The 20,409-nt window shown below is 42.8% G+C and overlaps 1 pseudogene; it reads left to right on the top strand.

Annotated features, from left to right (window-relative positions):
• Window positions 1–20,409, top strand: part of LOC119512473 — a 47,612-nt pseudogene that overhangs the window by 26,508 nt on the left and 695 nt on the right.

Raw genomic sequence — 20,409 nt, 5'->3', positions numbered from 1 at the left:
GAAATGAGGTTGTAATCTAACTTTACTTTTTTCCAGATGGCTATCTAATTGTCCCAGTACCATTTATTGAACAATACATCTTTTTTTCCATTGAAATTACAGTTTTATCTCTTCCTTTACAATATTTTTTATCTTATTTCATTTTTTTGTCGTACTGCACTAGCTAGGATAATTGTAACAATGTTGACTAACAATTGTGATAGTTGATGCCTTTTCCTTATTTCTGACTTTAACTGGAATTTTTATGTGTGTTTGTTTTTCTCAGATGATAGAATTTCTTTTAAAAGTTTTATTGAGGTACAATTGACATGCAATAAGTTGCACATATTTGAAGTGCACAATGTGAAAAGCTTTGTCATATGTATACACTTGTGAAGTCATCACCACAATAAAGATAATGAACATATTCATCAACCCCAAAAGTTTCCTCATGTCCTTTATTATCCCTCCCTCTAGCCTTCCCCTCCCCTTTATCCCCAGGTAACCACTCACCTGCCTTGTGTTACTGAAAATTTGATTGCATTTCTTACAATTTTATATAAATGGAATCATAAAATATATTGCTATTTTTGTCTGGCTTCTTTCACTTAGACTAATTATTTTGAGATTCATCCACATTGTTGAAAGTATCAGTAGTCCATTCCTTTGTATTGTATTCTCTCCAATACTTGTTCTTTTCTTTTCTTTTTTTAATAGCAGCCATTCTACTGGGCATGAAATGATATCTCATTGTTGTTTTGATTTGCATTTCTGTGAAGGCTAATGATGTTGACCATCTTTTCATGTGTTTATTGGCCAATTATATATCTTTGGAGAAATGTCTACACAAGACTTGATCCATTTTTTTCTTCAATGTAAAGTATATTTATTTTTAAAAATATACAAATAAACTACAAGTCTGTCTTTGTTTATGGCAAGGGTCCCTTTCCATGCAGCTTCCAGCAGGCAGTAGAGAAGACACCTGATGACAGGGGCAGAACAGGGTGGGAGGACACTTTCTGCCCAAATAAAGCACTCTGCAGAGAAAAGCAGCCAGTCAGCATCTTGCAGGGCCTGTGGCTCTCCCTCAGGGGTAGTGGAGGAGCCCTGTTTGGGGGAAAGTGCTCAGGGAATTGACCACTGCAGACACCCCTCTCTAGCCCCATGTTGTGAGTCAAGAAGGCAGCTCCTGAGGGCAGATTTGGCAGAGCTGCAAAGCGGTAAAGGTCTGGGGAAGTTTTGGAGGAAAAAGCTAGCAAAATAAGGAGTGGATGGCATTTGAGCCAGCCCTGTATTTGGGGCAACTGTCATAACTGTTTCCTAAAGAAGACTCTGACAGTGGACTTGAGCAGCTCTCCTGTGCAGGCAGTGAGGGGCAGCCAGGGCTTAGTCAGGCTGGGTTTGCTGAAAGGTTCCTCAGAGGCTCTAAAACTGGCCTGGGGTTAAACTGCACTATTGTCTTGGCCCATTTTTTGTTTTCATAGATGTGAGGGTTTATTTCTGAACTCTCAATTCGATTCCTTTGGGCTGTATGTGTGTCCTTGTGCCAGTCTCATGCTCTTTTGATTACCGTAGCTTTGTAATAAGATTTTTAAATTTTTATGCATTTTTATTGTGAACTTTAACATATATACATAACAGTGATAACTTTCAAAGTACATTTTAAAAAGTAGTTAGATGAAATGAAACAAAATAAAGCTTCAGTGGCTGAGAGATTTCAAATGGAGTTGAGAGGTCACTCTGGTAGACATTCTTACGCACTATGTTGATAACACTTTTTAGGTTTTAATGTATTGGAATAGCTAGAGATAAATACCTAAAACTGCCAAATTCCAACGCAGTAGCCTTGACTCTTGGAGACAATTGCATAACAATGTAGCTTACAAGGGGTGACAGTGTGATTGTGAAAACCCTGTGGATCGCACTCCCTTTATCCAGTGTATGGATGGATGAGTAGAAAAATGGGGACAAAACCTAAATGAAAAATAGAGTGGGATGGGGGGTGATTTGGGTATTCTTTTTTTATTTTTATTTTTTATTTTGATTCTGATTCTTTCTGGTGTAAGGAAAATGTTCAAAAATAAATTGGGGTGATGAATGCACAACTATAGGATGGTACTGTTGGGAAGAACCTAAGATGGAGGCTAGGTGAGACAGGGCAAAAAAAACACCTCTGTGAAAAATACTAGATAAAAACCAGAAAGTGACCCAGAACACCACTGCCAATGATGCACCAGCTGGACAAGTTCTTCTAAATCCACAGGGAACGTGCATTTGGTGAAACCAGGAGCCTGCATTCTGAAACAAGTGAGTGAGTCGGCTGAAAGTCAGGCAGCCACACTGCGGTGTGGGGAAATGGTGGGCTGGCATTTGGAGATGGACAAGTTCTTTAAAAAAAAAAAGCCCAGGAGTGGCTGCAGATACGATGGGGAGAGCTGGACAGTGAAGCATGGCGGGAGCAGGCTGGGCTAACACCTTGGTGTCTGGCATGGAGGATACCCCTTCTGACACCTGCTGCTGATTGTCTCAAGACCAGAGGAGCAGAGGGGAGCCAAAAGGAGAAAAAAAACCACATTTCTTGCAGCCGTCTCCACAGCGGGCGGGGGACGCTTCTGCCGGGGGCCAGACCCGCAGCCCAGAGCCATGCCAAGAAACCCAGTATGAAGGGGAGTCTTTCCTGCAGCACTGCACACAAGCCACAATATCGGCCATGGACAGTGGACTTTAATACACCCACGGCTGATTGTCGCAGAGCTGGGAGGGCAGAGCTGTGCGAAAAGGGAGAAGTTAACACATCCCATTCAACCATATTTGAAGTGGGCTGGGAGCGCCCCTGCACAGTCCAGCAACCCAGGGCTTCCCTGGTGGGCTGGCGCACACTAGTGACGTTGCACAGCCCTCTCTCAGCAGAGGTCCTGGAAGAGCACAGCAGGGAGGGGGGAACTGCTCAGAAATCCCAGGGAACCTACACCAATACCAAGGACTTGTGGGTCAGTGGCAGAGAACAGCCTTAAATCTCCGGGAACACCCGGGAGGTTTGATTATTAAAGCTGCCCTGCCTGCCTAACCACCCAGACACACGCCCCACATTCAGGGCGGACAGCACCAGCAACACACCCAAACTTGGTGCACCAATTGGACCCCATGAGAATCAGACCCCCACACACCACAAAGACAAACTGGGGGAGAACCGACTTGAGGGGAATAGGCGACTCATGGACGTCATCTGCTGGTTAGTTAGAGAAAGTGTATGCCACCAAGCTGCAGTTCTGTTAAATTAGGGATCAAGTAAAGCAAATGCCAAGAGGCCAAAAACAACAGAAAATCTTAAAGCATATGATAAAACCAGATGATATGGAGAACCCAAACCAAAACACCCAAATCAAAAGATCAGAAGACACACAGTACTTGGCACAATTAATCAAAGAATTACAGACAGGCAACAAGAGCATGGCTCAGGATATAAAGGACATGAAGAAGAGCATGACACAGGATATAAAAGACATAAAGAAGACCCTAGAAGAGCATGAAGAAGAAATTGCAAGAGTAAATAGAAAAATAGAAGATCTTATGGAAATTAAAGAAACTGTTGGCCAAATTAAAAAGACTCTGGATACTCATAATACAAGATTAGAGGAAGTTGAACAACAACTCAGCCTCCTCGAGGACCACACAATAGAAAATGAAAGAACAAAAGAAAGAAAGGAGAAAAAAAAATAAAAAAAATCAAAATGGATCTCAGGGATACGATAGATAAAATAAAACGTCCAAATTTAAGACTCATTGGTGTCCCAGAAGGGGAAGAGAAGGGTAAAGGTCTTGAAAGAGTATTCAAAGAAATTTTTGGGGAAAACTTCCCAAACCTTCTACACAATATAAATACACAAAACATAAGTGCCCAGCGAACTCCAAATAGAATAAATCCAAATAAACCCACTCCAAGACATATTCTGATCAGACTGTGAAACACTGAAGAGAAGGAGCAAGTTCTGAAAGCAGCAAGGGAAAAGCAATTCACCACATACAAAGGAAACAACATAAGACTAAGCAGTGACTACTCAGCGGCCACCATGGAGGCGAGAAGGCAGTGGCATGACATATTTAAAATTCTGAGAGAGAAAAATTTCCAACCAAGAATATTTTATCCAGTAAAACTCTCCTTCAAATTTGAGGGAGAGCTTAAATTTTTCACAGACAAACAAATGCTGAGAGATTATGCTAATAAAAGACCTGCCCTACTTCAGATACTAAAGGGAGCCCTACCAACAGAGAAACAAAGAAAGGAGAGAGATATATAGAAAATTTTAACAGACATATATAGAATATTACATCCCAGGTCACTGGGACACACATTCTTCTTTAGTGATCATGGATCTTTCTCCAGAATGGACCATATGCTGGGGCATAAAAACAAGCCTCAATAAATTAAAAAAAAATGAATTTGTTCAAAGCACATTCTCTGACCACAATGGAATACAAATAGAAGTCAATAACCATCAGAGACTTGGAGAATTCACAAATACCTGGAGAATAAAAATGAGGCGGAGATAAAACCATTCCCGGATGATCAAAAGTTGAGGGACTTCATCACCAGTAATCAGTCCTATAAGAAATGCTAAAGGGAGTTGAGCGGGCTGAAAGGAAGGGACACTAAACAATCGACTGAAACTACATGAAGAAATAAAGATTTCCAGTAAAGATCACATGGTAAATATAAATACCAATACTACTGCATTTTTGATTTATAACTCCACTATTTACTTCCTACAGGATCTAAAATACATAAACTGTAATGATAAATCAGTGGTTTTTTTTTTTTTTCGAATCAAAGATTTTTATTAGCTCTTGTACCAAACACAACATTGATTTCCATCTACAATTATTTTTTAAGATAAAAAACAATAAGTCAATTGAAAAAAAAGGTTGTGGCCTTGAGCTATGAAGCACTACACTTTTAACACACTGATTGGCTGAAAAACCTAGAACATCACTGTTCAGATGTGAATCATTGTTGGCCTTCAGGAATGAATGGATGCAGCTTTACTGTGACTTCTCCAAAAATGCTTTGCAACCCCTAACACACTGCTGGTAAACAGTCTCAAAGTCGGAGCCATTCCCATAATAGGGATCTTCAATAATAAGTTGTTTTTGTGGCTCATAGCTCCCAAGTAGTTCAGTTTTCACTTTGCAGTTTTTAACTTCACTACCTTTTCTATTCAACTTTCAGATTGCTTTCATCCATACATAGTATGTAATGAAATGTGGCAAAGTCTTCTTTGGTAACCTGTTGGGCCACGTGATTCATAGGAATATCATGCTTCTTCATGCAATTTTGCCCTCGATAATCAGGAGGGTTTCCTATCTCATAAGTGGATGTTGTGGTACTGTCTGTCCTCCAATTATCTTTTTTTTTTTAATTCAGTTTTATTGAAATATATTCATAAACCATACAGTCATCCATTGTATACAATCAACTGTTCACAGTATGATCATATAGTTATGCGTTCATCACCACAATCTATTTCTGAACATTTTCCTTACATCAGAAAGAATCAGAATAAGAATAAAAAATAAAAGTGAAAAGAGAATACCCAAACCATCCCCCCATCCCACCCTATTTGTCATTTAGTTTTTACTCCCATTTTTCTACTGATGATAAATCAGTGGTTTTGGACTCAATGTAAAATATGTAATTTTTTACAAGAAATACATAAAGGTGGGGAAATAATGGAGTATAAGAACATAGTTTGTGTGTCATATTGAAGTTAAGTTGGTATCAAAGAAAAACAGGATTGTTATAGTTTTAAGATGTTAAATTTAAGCCCATGGTAAACACAAAGAAAGTATCAGAGAATATGACCATAGAGATGAAAAGTAGAGTAGGGGTTCTGAGAAGTGGGGGAAGGGGCAATGGGGGGTTAAGAAATGAGAATAGGGTTTCTGTTTGGGGTGAAGGGAAAATTCTAGAAATGGATGGTGGGAAGGTGATAGCATTGCAACATTCTAAATGTGATTAATCCCACTAATGGAATGCTAGGGAGGGGGTGGAATGGGAAGATTTAGGCTATATATATGTTTCAACAATTAAAAAAAAAAAAGTCTAAATAGATGACAATTAAATGCCAAAGATGATCCTGGATGGGATCTGAGGATGGAGGAGAGGAGGCTCAAAGGGACACAAATGGGACACACACACACACACACAAAAGGAAATATGGAATGTAAGGTTTGTATCAATGTTGAATTTCTTGAACTTCTTAGCTGCACTTAATGAGATTGCATAAAAGAATGTTCTTGTCCATGGGAAAGGTATATGTGAATTATGTTGTTTGTTCAAAGATATGTGCAGCTTGCTCTCATATGTTCAGAGGACAGAGCAATAAATGATGGATGATAGGGAGGGAGGGAGAGAGGGAGGGAAAGAAGGACATGGTGGTGTGACAGGATGTTAAAGGTGGTGGATCAGGGTATCGGGGGAGGGGGTCGGGGTATGATGGAGTTCTATGTATGGGGTTTGTACTGTTTTTGCAACTCTTCCTGTAAGATTGAATTTATTTCAAAATAAAATCTATTAAATTAAAAAAAAAAGATGGTACTGTGAACACTTGTTTGTACACCATGGATGATTGTACAGTATGTGAATATATCTCAATAAAACTGAATTTAAAAAAAGTAGTCAGCAAATTTCAAAGAATGTTATGGGTTACACTTCCACAATTTCAGTTATTTCCATTATTGTAAAATATAACATATATACAGAAAAGTGTTAACTTTCAAAGTGCAGCTCAAAAAGCAGTTACATAGGTAATTTCAAAAAATGTTATGGGTTACTGCTCCACAATTTCAGTTCTTTCCTTTTTGTCAAGTATGGGATATATATAGAAAGGTGATAACTTTCAAAGCACAATTCAACGAATAGCTATAGAGAAAATTTCAAAGAATGTTATAGGTTACAGTTCCACCATTTCAATTATTTCCATCTAGCTATTCTATCAACCCAGCATCTAAATATGTGTGTGTGTGTGTGTGTGTGTGTGTGTGTGTGTGTGTATAAAGTTTCAGTATTTGTAATCCTTTGTTAAATCTTATCTTGTCTGTTGCTACCCTTTCCTCTTGTTTAATCACTTTCTTGATTTTCAGGGGAGTCTAGGCAGTGACCACCCTAACTTGTTCATATTGAAAGAGGGTGTTGACACTATGAGGAAGGCAGATGCATGATTGTTGTTCTTAAAGAGGCTATTCCCTCTGGGTTTTAGGACTTGTCTGGCATAGGAACACTCTGGTGGATTTAAGTTTCTGAGAGATAAAACTTAGTGAATGAATCTTTTATAGAATCTTAGGTAGGGACCTAGGTATTTCAGAGCTACTGTTGGTAAGGCATGGCATATTGTGTGGCCCATTTTTAAATTGGGTTGTTTGTCTTTTTGTTATAGAATTGTAGTGGTTTTTTATATATCCTGAATATTAAACTTTTATCAGACATATGGTTAGCAATTATTTTTTCCCGTTCTGGAGATTGCCTTTTCAGTTTCTTGATAATGTCCTTTGAGGTACAAAAGTTTTTAATTTTGCTGACATCCAGGTTATCTATTTTTCCTTTTGTTGCTTTTGCTTTTGGTGAAAAGTCTGAGAATCCATGGCCTACTACAAGGTCCTGAAAATTCTCCCCTCTTTTTCTTCTAACAGTTTATAGTTTGAGTTCTTATATTTAGACCTTTGATCTATCTTGAGGTTTTTTTTTGTTTGTTTTTTTTGTTTGTTTTTTTTTTGTATATGGCATGAGACAGGGACTCCTTCATCATTATGAAATGAACTTTTTTTTTATCCCAGTTGTCCAGTTTGGATTTATTATATCTCCTAGAAAAGCCATGTTCTTTATGCAATCTTGTGGGGGCAGACTTATTAGTCTTTTGATTAGGGTGAGACATTTGATTAGGTTGTTTCCATGGTAATGTGACCCACCCAACTGTAGGCAAGACCTTTTGATTAGGTCATTTCCATGGAGATGTGACCCCACCTATCCAGTGGTTAGTTCCCTGGACTACTTCAAGAGAGCTCATAGAGAGGAGAAGCTCAGAGAAGCTGAGACAGACATTTTGGAGAGAAGATATGTAATCCAGAGTTTGCCCCCAGGAGAAGCTAAGAGCCAACTGTATTAGTTAGGGTTCTCTAGGGAAACAGAATCAATGAGAGGTGTCTCTGATTATCAAATTGTAAAAGTGACTCACGCAACTGTGGGTATGCACAAGTCCAAATCCTGTGGAGCCGTCAACGAACTGTCAACTCCAAGGAAGATGTCCGATGAACTCCTCAGGAAATGAACCAGCAACTTCGACGAATTTCTCAGGAAATGAACCGGGATCTTCGACGAACGTGTTTGATGAACTCCTCAGGAAACAAACCGGCAACTTCGATGAACTCCTCAGGAAATGCTTCACTGATCAGCCAAAGAAGTGAAGGTCCTCCATCTGTCCTGCTTATAAGTCTTCAACTGATTAATTGGATCAAATCCAGCCAATTGCATTCTCTCATTGTGGAAGGCACGCCCTTTGATGAGTCATCAGTCACAGCTGCAGTCAATTGACTGATGATCCAATAAACCAGCCTGTTGGTTTATCAACCAGCCTCAAATGTCCTCACAGCAATTGTTAGGCCAGTGTTTGTTTGACCAGACAGCTGGGTCACCTGGCCAAGTTGACACATGAACCTAACCATCACAGTCCACCCCTTGTCAACCTGGCAGTTATACACATCACCTAAAACCATACCTTCAAAATGAACATTACAGCTTATGCCATTTGATAAGGGGATAAGACAGAGAAGAAAGCAAAGATATTTGCTTTATAGACAAATACAAACATAATCATAACAAAATGAGGAGGAAATATTCATGTCATCATAGTCCTCATTTCTGTAACTGGTCACGTGGCCATAGTTCATATTTATCACTACCTTCTTCCACTACCCGTTCCATGTTCCCTTTACCCTCAGCAAGCACTTCAGCTGGCCATGGTTCTTTGCCTGGTGGGGTGACCCAAACCTTCATTCCTGAAGTTTCTTGGCCATTGGTAGTCCTGCCTGAATTGGGTTGTTGCAGTTTTCCATTGACTTGAATCACGGGGCATGGTAGTACTAAGAGACACCCTAGGGGATCTCCTGTATTTCAGGAAAACTCTTCTTTACTTCCATTGTGTAGTTGCACTGCTATTTCCCCTTGATAGTCAGGATCAATCACCCCAGCCAGTAGAGTAATCCCCTTCCTTGCCTGTTGATTCAGAGGCATAAGAAGACCAAAGTGGCCAGGTGGCAGTCTTAACTTCCAGTTCAATGGGATTATTGTAGTGTTTCCTGGTGGAAGCACTCCTCCTTTTGGAACTAAGACCTGTAGACCAGCAGAGCTTAAGCTTGCAGGGACAGGAAGGAAAAATTTACCTAGTGGATCACTAGCAGTGATAGTGAGTGGTGCCACTTCTGTTTCCACCCCTTGATTCCTGGACCCATGAATCCTGGCTATGGGAGAAACAGCACCATAGAGTGGACGCTGATTCAGAGCATACACAGCCTCCTGGAGAACACTGCCCCAACCCTGCAAGGTATTGCCACCTAGTTGGTGCCATAATTGAGTCTTCAACAGGCCATTCCACCGTTCTATCAACCCAGCTGCCTCTGGATGATGGGGAACATGGTAAGACCACAGAATTCCATGAGCATGTGCCCATCCCCTCACTTCATTTGCTGTGAAGTGGGTTCCTTGGTCCGAAGCAATGCTGTGTGGAATACCATGACGGTGGATAAGGCATTCTGTAAGTCCACGGATCGTAGTTTTGGCAGAAGCATGTCGTGCAGGGAAGGCAAACCCATATCTGGAGTATGTGTCTATTCCAGTAAGAACAAATTGCTGCCCCTTCCATGATGGTAGTGGTCCAATGTAATCAACCTGTCACCAGGTAGCAGGCTGATCACCTCGGGGAATGGTGCCATATCGGGGACTGAGTGTGGGTCTCTGCTGCTGGCGGATTGGACACTCAGCAGTGGCTGTGGCCAGGTCAGCCTTGGTGAGTGGAAGTCCATGTTGCTGAGCCCATGCATAACCTCCATCCCTACCACCATGACCACTTTGTTCATGAGCCCGTTGGGCAATGACAGGAGTTGCTGGGGAAAGAGGCTGATTGGTATCCACCAAATGGGTCATTTTATCCACTTGGTTATTAAAACCTTCTTCTGCTGAAGTCACCCTCTGGTGAGCATTCACATGGGACACAAATATCCTCATGTTTTTTGTCCACTCAGAAAGGTCTATCCACATACCCCTTCCCCAGACTTCTTTGTCACCAATCTTCCAATCATGTTCCTTCCAAGTCCCTGACCATCCAGCCAAACCATTAGCAACATCCCAGGAATCAGTATACAGATGCACCTCTGGCCAGTTCTCCTTCCAAGCAAAGTGAACAACCAGGTGCACTGCTCGAAGTTCTGCCCACTGGGAGGATTTCCCCTCACCACTGTCCTTCAGGGACATCCCAGCAAGGGGCTGCAGTGCTGCAGCTGTCCACTTTCTGGTGGTGCCCGCATATCGTGCAGAACCATCTGTAAACCAGGCCCTAGTCTTCTCTTCCTCAGTCAACTGACTGTAAGGAACTCCCCAAGATGCCATAGCTATGGGCTGGGAAAGAGAAGGTAAGGTGGAAGGAGTGGGGGCCATGGGCAGTTGGGCCACTTCCTCATGTAACTTACTTGTACCTTCAGGACCTGCTCGAGCTCTATCTCGTATATACCATTTCCATTTTATGATGGCGTGCTGCTGTGCACGCCCAACTTTATGGCTTGGTGGGTCAGACAACACCCAGCTCATGATAGGTAACTCAGGTCTCATGGTAACTTGGTGGCCCATGGTTAAGTGTTCTGTCTCTACTAAGGTCCAGTAGCAGGCCAACAGTTGTTTCTCAAATGGAGAGTAGTTATCTGCAGAGGATGGTAAAGCTTTACTCCAAAATCCTAAGGGCCTGCGTTGTGATTCTCCTATAGGAGCCTGCCAAAGGCTCCAAACAGCATCTCTATTTGCCACTGACACTTCCAGCACCATTGGGTCAGCTGGATCATATGGTCCAAGCAGCAGAGCAGCTTGTGCAGCAGCCTGGACCTGTTGCAGAGCCTCATCTTGTTCCGGTTCCCACTCAAAACTAGAAGCTTTTCTAGTCATTCGGTAAATGGGCCGGAGTAGCACACCTAAATGAGGAATATGTTGTCTCCAAAACCCAAAAAGGCCAACTAAGCGTTGTGCCTCTTTTTTGGTTGTAGGAGGGGCCAGATGCAACAGCTTATCCTTCACCTTAGAAGGAATATCTCGACAGGCCCCACACCACTGGACACCTAGAAATGTTACTGAGGTGGAAGGCCCCTGTATTTTTGTTGGATTTATCTCCCATCCTCTGCCACGCAAATACCTTACCAACAAATCCAGAGTAGTTGCTACTTCGTGCTCACTAGGTCCAATCAACATGATATCATCAATATAATGAACCAGTGTGATGTCTTGTGGGAGGGAAAAATGATCAAGATCCTATGAATGTCCCTCCTTTGTATATTGGAAGCATATAACTTGTTCTAAGTCCACAGATCCAAAGCTAAAGGAGAATTATGCCTTAGGACCCACCACGCCTATAATTGATTTTGATAGGATCTTGTACTTAACTTTTGTTACTGAAATGATTTAAGTTTTTGTGATATTGTGATGGAATGAATGTATTTTGTATTTGGAAAGATAATGTCATTTTGGGGTCCAGGGAGTGGAATGTGCTGGTTTGAATGTATTGTGTCCCCCAAATGCCATTATCTTTGGTGTAGTCTTGTGGGGCAGACGTTTTGGTGCTGATTAGATTTGCTTGGAATGTGCCCCACCCAGCTGTGGGTGATGACTCTGATGAGATGTTCCCATGGAGGTGTGGCCCCACCCATTCAGGGTGGGACTTGATCAGTGGAGCCATATAAATGAGCTGACTCAAAGAGAAGGAAATCGGTGCAGCTGTGAGTGATGTTTTGAAGAGGAGCAAGCTTGCTAGAGAGGAACGTCCTGGGAGAAAGCCATTTTGAAACCAGAACTTCGGAGCAGAAGCCAGCCACGTGCCTTCCCAGCTAACAGAGGTTTTCCGGACACCATTGGCCTTCCTCCAGTGAAGGTACCCGTTTACTGATGTGTTACCTTGGACACTTTATGGCCTTAAGACTGTAACTGTGTAGCCAAATAAAGCCCCTTTTTATAAAAGCCAATCCATCTCTGGTGTTTTGCATTCTGCAGCATTAGCAAACTAGAACAGCAACATAGACCCAGACACTTGGAGATGCAGACAGAAGGATGTTTGGAGATGCTAAGCTAAAAGATAAAGCCCAGAGTTTGCCCCAGAGAAACTAAGAGAGTACTTGCAGAAGCTTAGAAAGAAACACCCCAGGAGAACCAAGCAGAGAGCTGAGAGAAGCTAAGAAAGACAAAAGCCCAGAGACATTTTGGAGAAAGTCATTTTGAAATGCAACCCAGGAGCAAAGGACCAGCAGATGCCAGCCATGTGCCTTCCCAGCTGACAGAGGTGTTCTGGACACCACTGGCCTTTCTTCAGTGATGGTATCCTCTTGTTGATGCCTTAATTTGGAACTGTAAATTTGTAACCTAATAAATCCCCTTTACAAAAGCCAATCTATTTCTGGTATTTTGCATAATGGCAGCTTTAGCAAACAGGGACACCAGGTAATATTCTTTGTCCTGAAATCTACTTAGTCTAGTATTAGTATAGTCATTCCAGCTTTATTTAGATTAGTGTTAGCATGGTATATCTTGTTGCATCCTTTTACTGTTAGCCTATTCATGTCCTTTATATTTTAAGTAGGTTTCATATAGGCAGCATATAGTTAGGTCATGCTTTTTGTTTTTTCCATCCAATCTGACAAACTTTTTTTTTTAAATTCAGTTTTATTGAGAAATATTCACATACCATACAATCATGCATGGTGTACAATCAACTGTTCACAGAACCATTCATCACCCCAATCTATTTTTGAACATTTTCCTTACACCAGAAAGAATCAGAATCAAAATAAAAAAGAAAAAGAAAAAAAGAACACTTAGATCAACCTCCATCCCACCTTATTTTTCATTTAGGTTTTGTCCCCATTTTTCTACTCATCCATCCATACACTGGATAAAGGGAGTGCGATCCACAGGGTTTTCACAATGACACTGTAACCCCTTGTAAGCTACATTGTTATACAATCGTCTTCAAGAGTCAAAGCTACTGGGTTGGAGTTTGGCAGTTTCAGGTATTTACATCTAGCTATTCCAATACATTAAAACCTAAAAAGTGTTACCTATATAGTGCATAAGAATGTCTACCAGAGTGACCTCTTGACTCCATTTGAAATCTCTCAGCCACTGAAGCTTTATTTCGTTTCATTTCGCATCCCCCTTTTGGTCAAGAAGATGTTCTCAATCCCATGATGTCGGGTCCAGATTCATCCCCAGGAGTCATATCCTGAGTTGCCAGGGGGATTTACACCCCTGGGAGTCAGATCCCACGTAGGGAGGAGGGCAGCGAGATCACCTGCCAAGGTGGCTTAGTTAGAGAGAGAGGGCCACATCTCAGCAACAAAGAGGCACTCAGGGGGAGACTCTTAGGCACAATTATAAGCAGGTTTAGCCTCTCCTTGCAGCAGCAAGCTTCATAGGGGCAAGCCCCAAGACACATGGCCCAGCATATCAAGCCGTCAGTCTCCAATCTTTGTGAGAACATCAGCAACAATCCAGGTGAGGAAGTCCAACACCTCTGCATTCTCCCCCAGCTCTTCAGGGGGGCCCCGAATATATATTTTTATTCTCCACCCAAACTACTTTAGGATGTGTTGCTATTTCATTCTAATCTATACAGACCTACCATAGTTCACTTTCTATTCAAAGTTTCATTTAATTGTAGTGTTTGAACAAACTGACTGTAGAAGTTATATTGTTTAGAAAATATAGATCCTGCACCAAATAAACATCACTTCCCTTGGTCTCATATGGAAGTTGAAGTTTGAACACAGTCACAAACTCTGTCTTTTAATTGTGGTGTTGAGACAATTAACATTTAAGTGATTATTGATATGGTTGAGTTTATACTTTCATCTTGCTATTTGTTATCTATTTGTCCCATTTGTTCTTTGTTTCTTTTTTCCTATTTTTCTGCCTTTTTTTCCTAGGAAAACAAATAACTGAATTTCAAAATAGAAAATATTGTAATAGAGGGACAGAAAAAGATTTGGGATTTTGGAGAAGAGCAATTAGGTCAAACTGATAGTATCAGGGATAGTTTAATGTAGGGAATATCATTTGAATTGGATCTTGAAATATTTCGATATGAACAATGGTGCAGGGAAGGCACTCTATATAGAGGAGATGGGATGAGAAAGGGGATGGAGGCAGGGCAGCCTGAGTTTAGTTCAGGGAATTACAGATGGTTCCGGTGGCCTGAAGCTGACTGACAGGAGTCACTGAAGATACTTAAGGTATTGTCAGCTTCCTATGGACATCCCCACCTGGATGACATGCAAACACCTGAGATACCTGTCAAAACCAAACTTATTATCTACCCTTCAAACTTGCTCTCACTCACTAGCCTCTAATTTGATGTGTGGCATCACCATCTTCCTTAATATCTGTACTAGAAGCCTCTGAATCATCTTAAATGACTCTTTCTTCCTCAACTCTGCCCATCCCACCTGCAGGTCACCTCTCAAATTTGAGCTTTCTTTTTTAACTCCATGGTCTTGGAGCCCTCTCTTGCTTTCTCACCTGGACTGTTGCATTAGCCTTCTCACTGCTCGCTCCACTTCTAGATTCTTTCCCTTCAAATCATCCTTCATTCAGCTACTAGCTCCCTGTAGCCCCTGAAAATGGATGTGAAATTCTGGGCATATATATGTTTTTCTGGGGAGGACCCGTAACATTCATCAAAGTCTTAAAGAAAGCCACAGTTCTCAAAAGACTAAGGACTACTGCCCTGGATCTTTATTTCAAATGAAACAATTAATGCTCAGTTAATATGGTGCAGTTGACAGACTACTAACCAAGAAGTCAGGAGACCTAGGTTCTAGTTTTGGGGCTGCTACTAATTAGCTGTATGATTTTGGGCAATGAGTTACCTGTTCTGTGTATGTTTCCTCCTCCATAAAATGGAGAAAGATCTCTCGCAACCTCAAAATGTTAATTTATCATTTACAAGCAGATTCCTTTAATGTCAAATATTTCACTGTTCATGCCTTCTTTGTCTCTTTTCTATTCTATTTCATTAGACAAACATTTACTGTGTGTGCCAGTCCCTAAGCTAAGTTCTGGGTGTAGAAAGATAAATGAGACACTGTTTTTGCCACTTCAGGAGCTCACAGACCAGCGAGCAGATAGATATGTAAACAAGAAATGACCACACAATGTCATAAATGTCACACAGAGGTATGCTGAGCCCTGGAGCACAAAGGAGACTTTCTGGGGGAGGGGGCTTATAACTTTCTTTGGGAAAGTTTGTGAGGAGCCACAGAGGAGGCCACAGCTGAGTTCTGAAGGATGAATGGAACTGGAAGGCAGAGAAGGAGGAGGAAGGCATTTCTGACAGAGGCAGTAAGGGAGCCACAAGTTGGGAGAACAGTAAGTATTTGGGCATAGTTTGAATGTATGTACGTTGAATGTTTGGGTTTTGAAGGCACAGTGGGGAGCAACAGGAAATAAGGCCAGAGGAGAGAGAGTCTAGGAGTGCCAAGAAGTTTTAACTTCATCTTGTAGACAGTGGGGGAGCATTGAATTGTTTCAGGGGAGGGAGTGACGGTCTTATTTCTCTTTCAGAGTAATCACCCTGGCAACAGACAGGAGGTTGTATTGGAAGGGAATGAGACCAGTCAAGGAGACAGGGGTGGAGTGGAAGATAATGTGTTCTCTTTAGACCTATTGTGTTTACAGCACCCAAGGAATATCTGGATTAACATGTCCAGAAGGAAGTTGGAAATATGAATATCACTCAGAAGAGAGAGCTGTATTTAGAGGCATTAGCAAGGAAGCATTGAAGTCATGAGAATGACCATCGCTTTGCAGAGTAGGCAGAGGAGTGAAGGGGCCTGAATTCTGAAAGGCTGCATTTTGGGAAATAACACTTGAAGTCAGGAGGCAGAAAGAAACTGAGACAGTGGCTGAGTTGCAAGGGGCTAAGGAGTGAGGAGAAGAGGGAAGAATAGTAGTGAAAAATCTCTTATGAGAAGGTTAGATGTAAAGGAAAGGAGAGGGCTGAAGCAAGAGGAGGATGCAGAGTGGAAGGAGCTATTTTATTTTTTGTCAGCTGGGAGAGGAGTTAGATATAGTTAGGTAGAGGAGGGACTGCAGATGACAAATGGAAATGGGAAAGGGTAGGATCTAATACACACCTGGAGATATTAATCGTGGGCAAGAGGTTGTGGGTTGGGGAGGATTCATTCTTCTAAGAAAGGAAGAAGGAAATCAGGAAGAGTTCAATTCAGTGGTTCTCACATTAGAGTCACCTGGGGAACTTAAAAAAAAAAAAAAAAAGCCAGTAGCTGGGCCCCACACCTCAGGAGGTTCTGGTTTAATTAGTCTAGGGTGGATCCTGGGCACTGGTATGTTTTCAAAGCTTCCCAGGTGATTAAAATCTGCAGTCAAAGTTAGGACCCACAGGGTTAATTGTAGGTAACTTCCTAGACTTGTGATAATAGGATGGAATTTGAGAAAACTTGCACTTGATAAAGGCTGGATGAATAGGGTGTGGTAAAGGTTTGAGATACGTAAGGTGAGGAGGAAGAGAAGTCATATTAATTTAGTGACTTTTATGTGCCAGACAATAGGGATTAGAAATGAATGACGGTATCCTCAAAGAGGTCAGGATCTTATGTGAGAGGGAGATACCTCACAAAAACCCTATGAAGTAGCAGAGTTCTTGACCAATTGAGGTTAAAAAATGTTTTTTTCCCATATTTTTAGTGAAAAAGAAATCACATTATTTCACAGTATAGACTGGATCTAGAAATAATTTTGTAAGCATTAAGAGTAGACTTTCTTGGAAGGGTGGCTGTTAGGGAAAAAGCTTTGATTCTCCTGGAAGATCAGAGTGTTCCCAACCTTATCAGCAAGGCTGCAAGAAAATGGTTGCTCTGGTCTTGGGAGGTGGCTTTGATGACCATCCTGCTAGGGTGTGAGGCTTCTCTGCTTGAGTGAGATGATAAGGATTCACCTTTCTCAGCAGTGGTGCTGGGAAAGGACCTGCTTCTGCCAGAGCAGAAGACCGAACTTGTGCCACCGTAGTCATGGCCTGGCTGCCACGGACAACTTCTGTACAGGAAGCATGCAGTTCTCTGTAGCCTGGGCCTTCTCTTGGACTGAGTCCATTTCTTCTTTTCTTCTTTTCTTTTTCTTCTTCTTCTTCTTCTCCTTCTCCTTCTCCTCCTCCTCCTCCTCCTCTTCCTTCCCCTTCCCCTCCTCCTCCTCCCCCTCCTCCCCCTCCTCCTCCTCCTCCTCCTCCACCTCCTCCTCCTCCTTCTTCTTCTCCTCCTTCTCCTTCTTCTTCGTCTCCTCCTCCTCCTCCTTCTTGTTCTTCTTCTTCCTCTTCTTCTTCTTCCTCTTCTTCTTCTTCTTCTTCTTCTTCTTCATTGTGGTAATACATATACAACATATTTCTCATTTTAACCACTTTAAAGTGTACAGTTCAGTGGTGCTAATTATATTCACAATGCCAGGCCTACCATTACCACCATCCATTTCCAAAACTTTTCTATCATCCCAAACAGAAACTCGGTATCCATTGCTACTTCCTGAGCCCTTGCATTTTTCTAGGGAGACTCAGTCTCCCAGAGTTACTGAGAAGTCACTGGTCTGCTGAGGTCCCCATCCCTGCTGCCTCAGGCCAGAGAGCTGGTATAGAGTTGTAGAGCTTTAACTGAGGGACCTGGCTTTTGGCTTGGAATCTCCTTCCCTGAGGAAGACTCCCTGAGCACTAGGAATCCTCTAGACACATAACAGAGAGAGGAAACTCGACTAGAAATGGACTGGGGCACCATGGGTATGTGGGGTGGGTTTCTTCTGTTACCTTATTAGTCTCTTTTTTGGCTTGAAGAAATTAAGAAACTCACCCATTTCCACAAAGCTAGGAGCTGGGCATTCAAAGCCCAATCTGTTCTACTCTTGTCCTTTGAGCCTCTGGCCTCCCTGTGTCATGGTAGCTTGGCCCCTTGGGAAAATCGTGGCTGGATGAAGTCACCTCAGTGCCCTCCTCTGTCCTAAAAAATTAGGCTAGGCCTCTTGATTTTCCATTTTCCTCCTCTTTGAGTTTCCATTTTCCCTCTATGTGAATTAAGGATGTGTGAAATCCAGATGGGGTTCCATTCCAGGGATGAGGTTGGAGGGTAGTCCAGAGAATTGCTGGATGGGACACATCACACCAATTAGATTTAATGTTGGATCTCTTGTCTGTAATCCAGTGTTTTCATTGCAGAGACAGAATACAGAGCACCTGATCCCACCCTCAGAGAAGAGAAAGGAAGGACTTAGTTTATTTCAGCCTGATGCCTGATATCTGTTAATTCTGAAGCTGCATCTGTTGACAATTCACTTCAGGTTTCTAACTTTAGGTGGGGCTAGTCTGCAGAATTATCTGTGATTCTGGAGTCAGAAGCCCCATTTCCAGTTGGGCCCTTTGGAGGTCTGTTAAAAAGGGTAGCATTTTGTGAGCATAGTTCACCCTAACCCTGCTGGATAGTCAGATGGGGCCATGGTAACCATGGCAGCCCCAACACTGTGTCAAATTACACAGTTGCTGCGGGGTACTGGGGGTGTGTTCTGGGCAGAGCTGGGACACCTGGAGTTCTCCCTACTCCCTTTATACTTCTCCAGCTCCCCACCACTTGTCCTCATAGGCCTGGTTGTGGTCACTGTCAGGACCCCCAGTACGGCACAGTGCCTGGCACTCAGAAGGCACTAAGTGAATGAGTGCATAGGTGAATGCAGGTTCTCAGGTCCCTGAAATTATGACTGCATATTTCATGCAGTCTTATTAGCTGAGTCACACATCCCACCCTGATGTGGGAAAAGAGGATGAGGATGAGGTTTGGGTGAAGGAGAAGGGAAGTGTTTCTTAAGTTTCTGTGTCTTAACTTTTTCTGTCACAATGCAGATGAAGATGGCTCTGTCCCCATGTTCTGTCAGGATAGAATGGATGACCAAAAGGGATGAAACGGGTCTCAGAAAAAATTTTTTTCATCAGGGAGGTGCAGAAATCCCGAAACAAGTGAGGAGCAGAGGCTGGGAGTCTCCTTCTCTGAGATTAGAAATGGCAGGGTATAGAAATGTTGAGAGGGCCTTTCTCTGCTTGGGGAGAAGTTTGTGAAAGGTACTTTTGAAGGGACGCCATTCCAGGTAAGTGCCGGTTTGCACCGTAGTGCTACTAAGGATAGTATAAAAATTCTTTTGCTTTCACTCACTCACACCAAAGGGAACGTGGATTTCCCCCACAGCCCAGTCTCTTATAGTGGTGGGGGGGGTCTCTCTTGGTTCAGATTTATTTCCCCACTTCATGGATTCCTATCGGTTTCTTGGAGTGCCCTGAGGCAGAAATGCCCCAATTGAGTGGGATATTTTGTGATTCTCTACAGTCCCTGTGTAGACACCTCTACTCCAAGGTATCAAAACTCCTGGGTCGAGCACTGCCAGCTCGGGGTTAGGGACCCTACCGGCCAACACATTTTTTCTCTTGGAGGTTTCCTGGGAGAAGATCCCCTCTCCTCCCCCATCCAAACTCCCCGGCGTCCTCGCCGTTTTCTCCTCCCCCGCTCCCCCTGGGCAAGGTTCCCTTTGTAATTAATCTCAACTCTCAAACCAGAGGGGAGAAAAAAGTGTTAATGAGGGAGCGTCCCAGACTGACTGGGCGGTCACTGCTCGCAGCTAGAACACGGAGTAATTAAATTGTTTTTTGGAGGCGGGGGGGGAGGATGTCGTGGTGATGGTGTCAGGGAAATCCCCGTATACACGGGGAAGAAAAAGGGAGCGTCCCTCGCCACTAATTAAACTCAGGGAGGATCCTCCCTTTTCGCAGCCCTAAGGGAAAATCAATCTTCCCATGTCCCAGATTCCACTGGATTCTTGTAGTCAGGTCTGTGGTCTTGTCGGGAGTCTGGGGGCTTCCTCTCCGACAAGGGTGTCGGAAGTAAAATAGCCCCAGGAGGGTCTGCGGGATGGGCCATGGCCAAGAATCCCGGCCCCCGCATCCCCACTATACGGGGCCGGGGTCGGAAACCCGCGACCCATTCCCAGGATCCGGGAGCACCTAGACGCGAACCGCCGAGGGTACCGGGACTAAGGGAAGAGCTGGGCCGCAGACAATGGACGCGGCGGCGGGAGGGGCGGAGGCTGCAGGAACA

This window comes from Choloepus didactylus, chromosome 2 (assembly GCF_015220235.1).
Source record: "Choloepus didactylus isolate mChoDid1 chromosome 2, mChoDid1.pri, whole genome shotgun sequence".
Lineage (NCBI taxonomy): Eukaryota > Metazoa > Chordata > Mammalia > Pilosa > Megalonychidae > Choloepus > Choloepus didactylus.
Note: the sequence above shows the minus strand (reverse complement) of the source record. Positions and strands in the feature narration are given on the sequence as shown.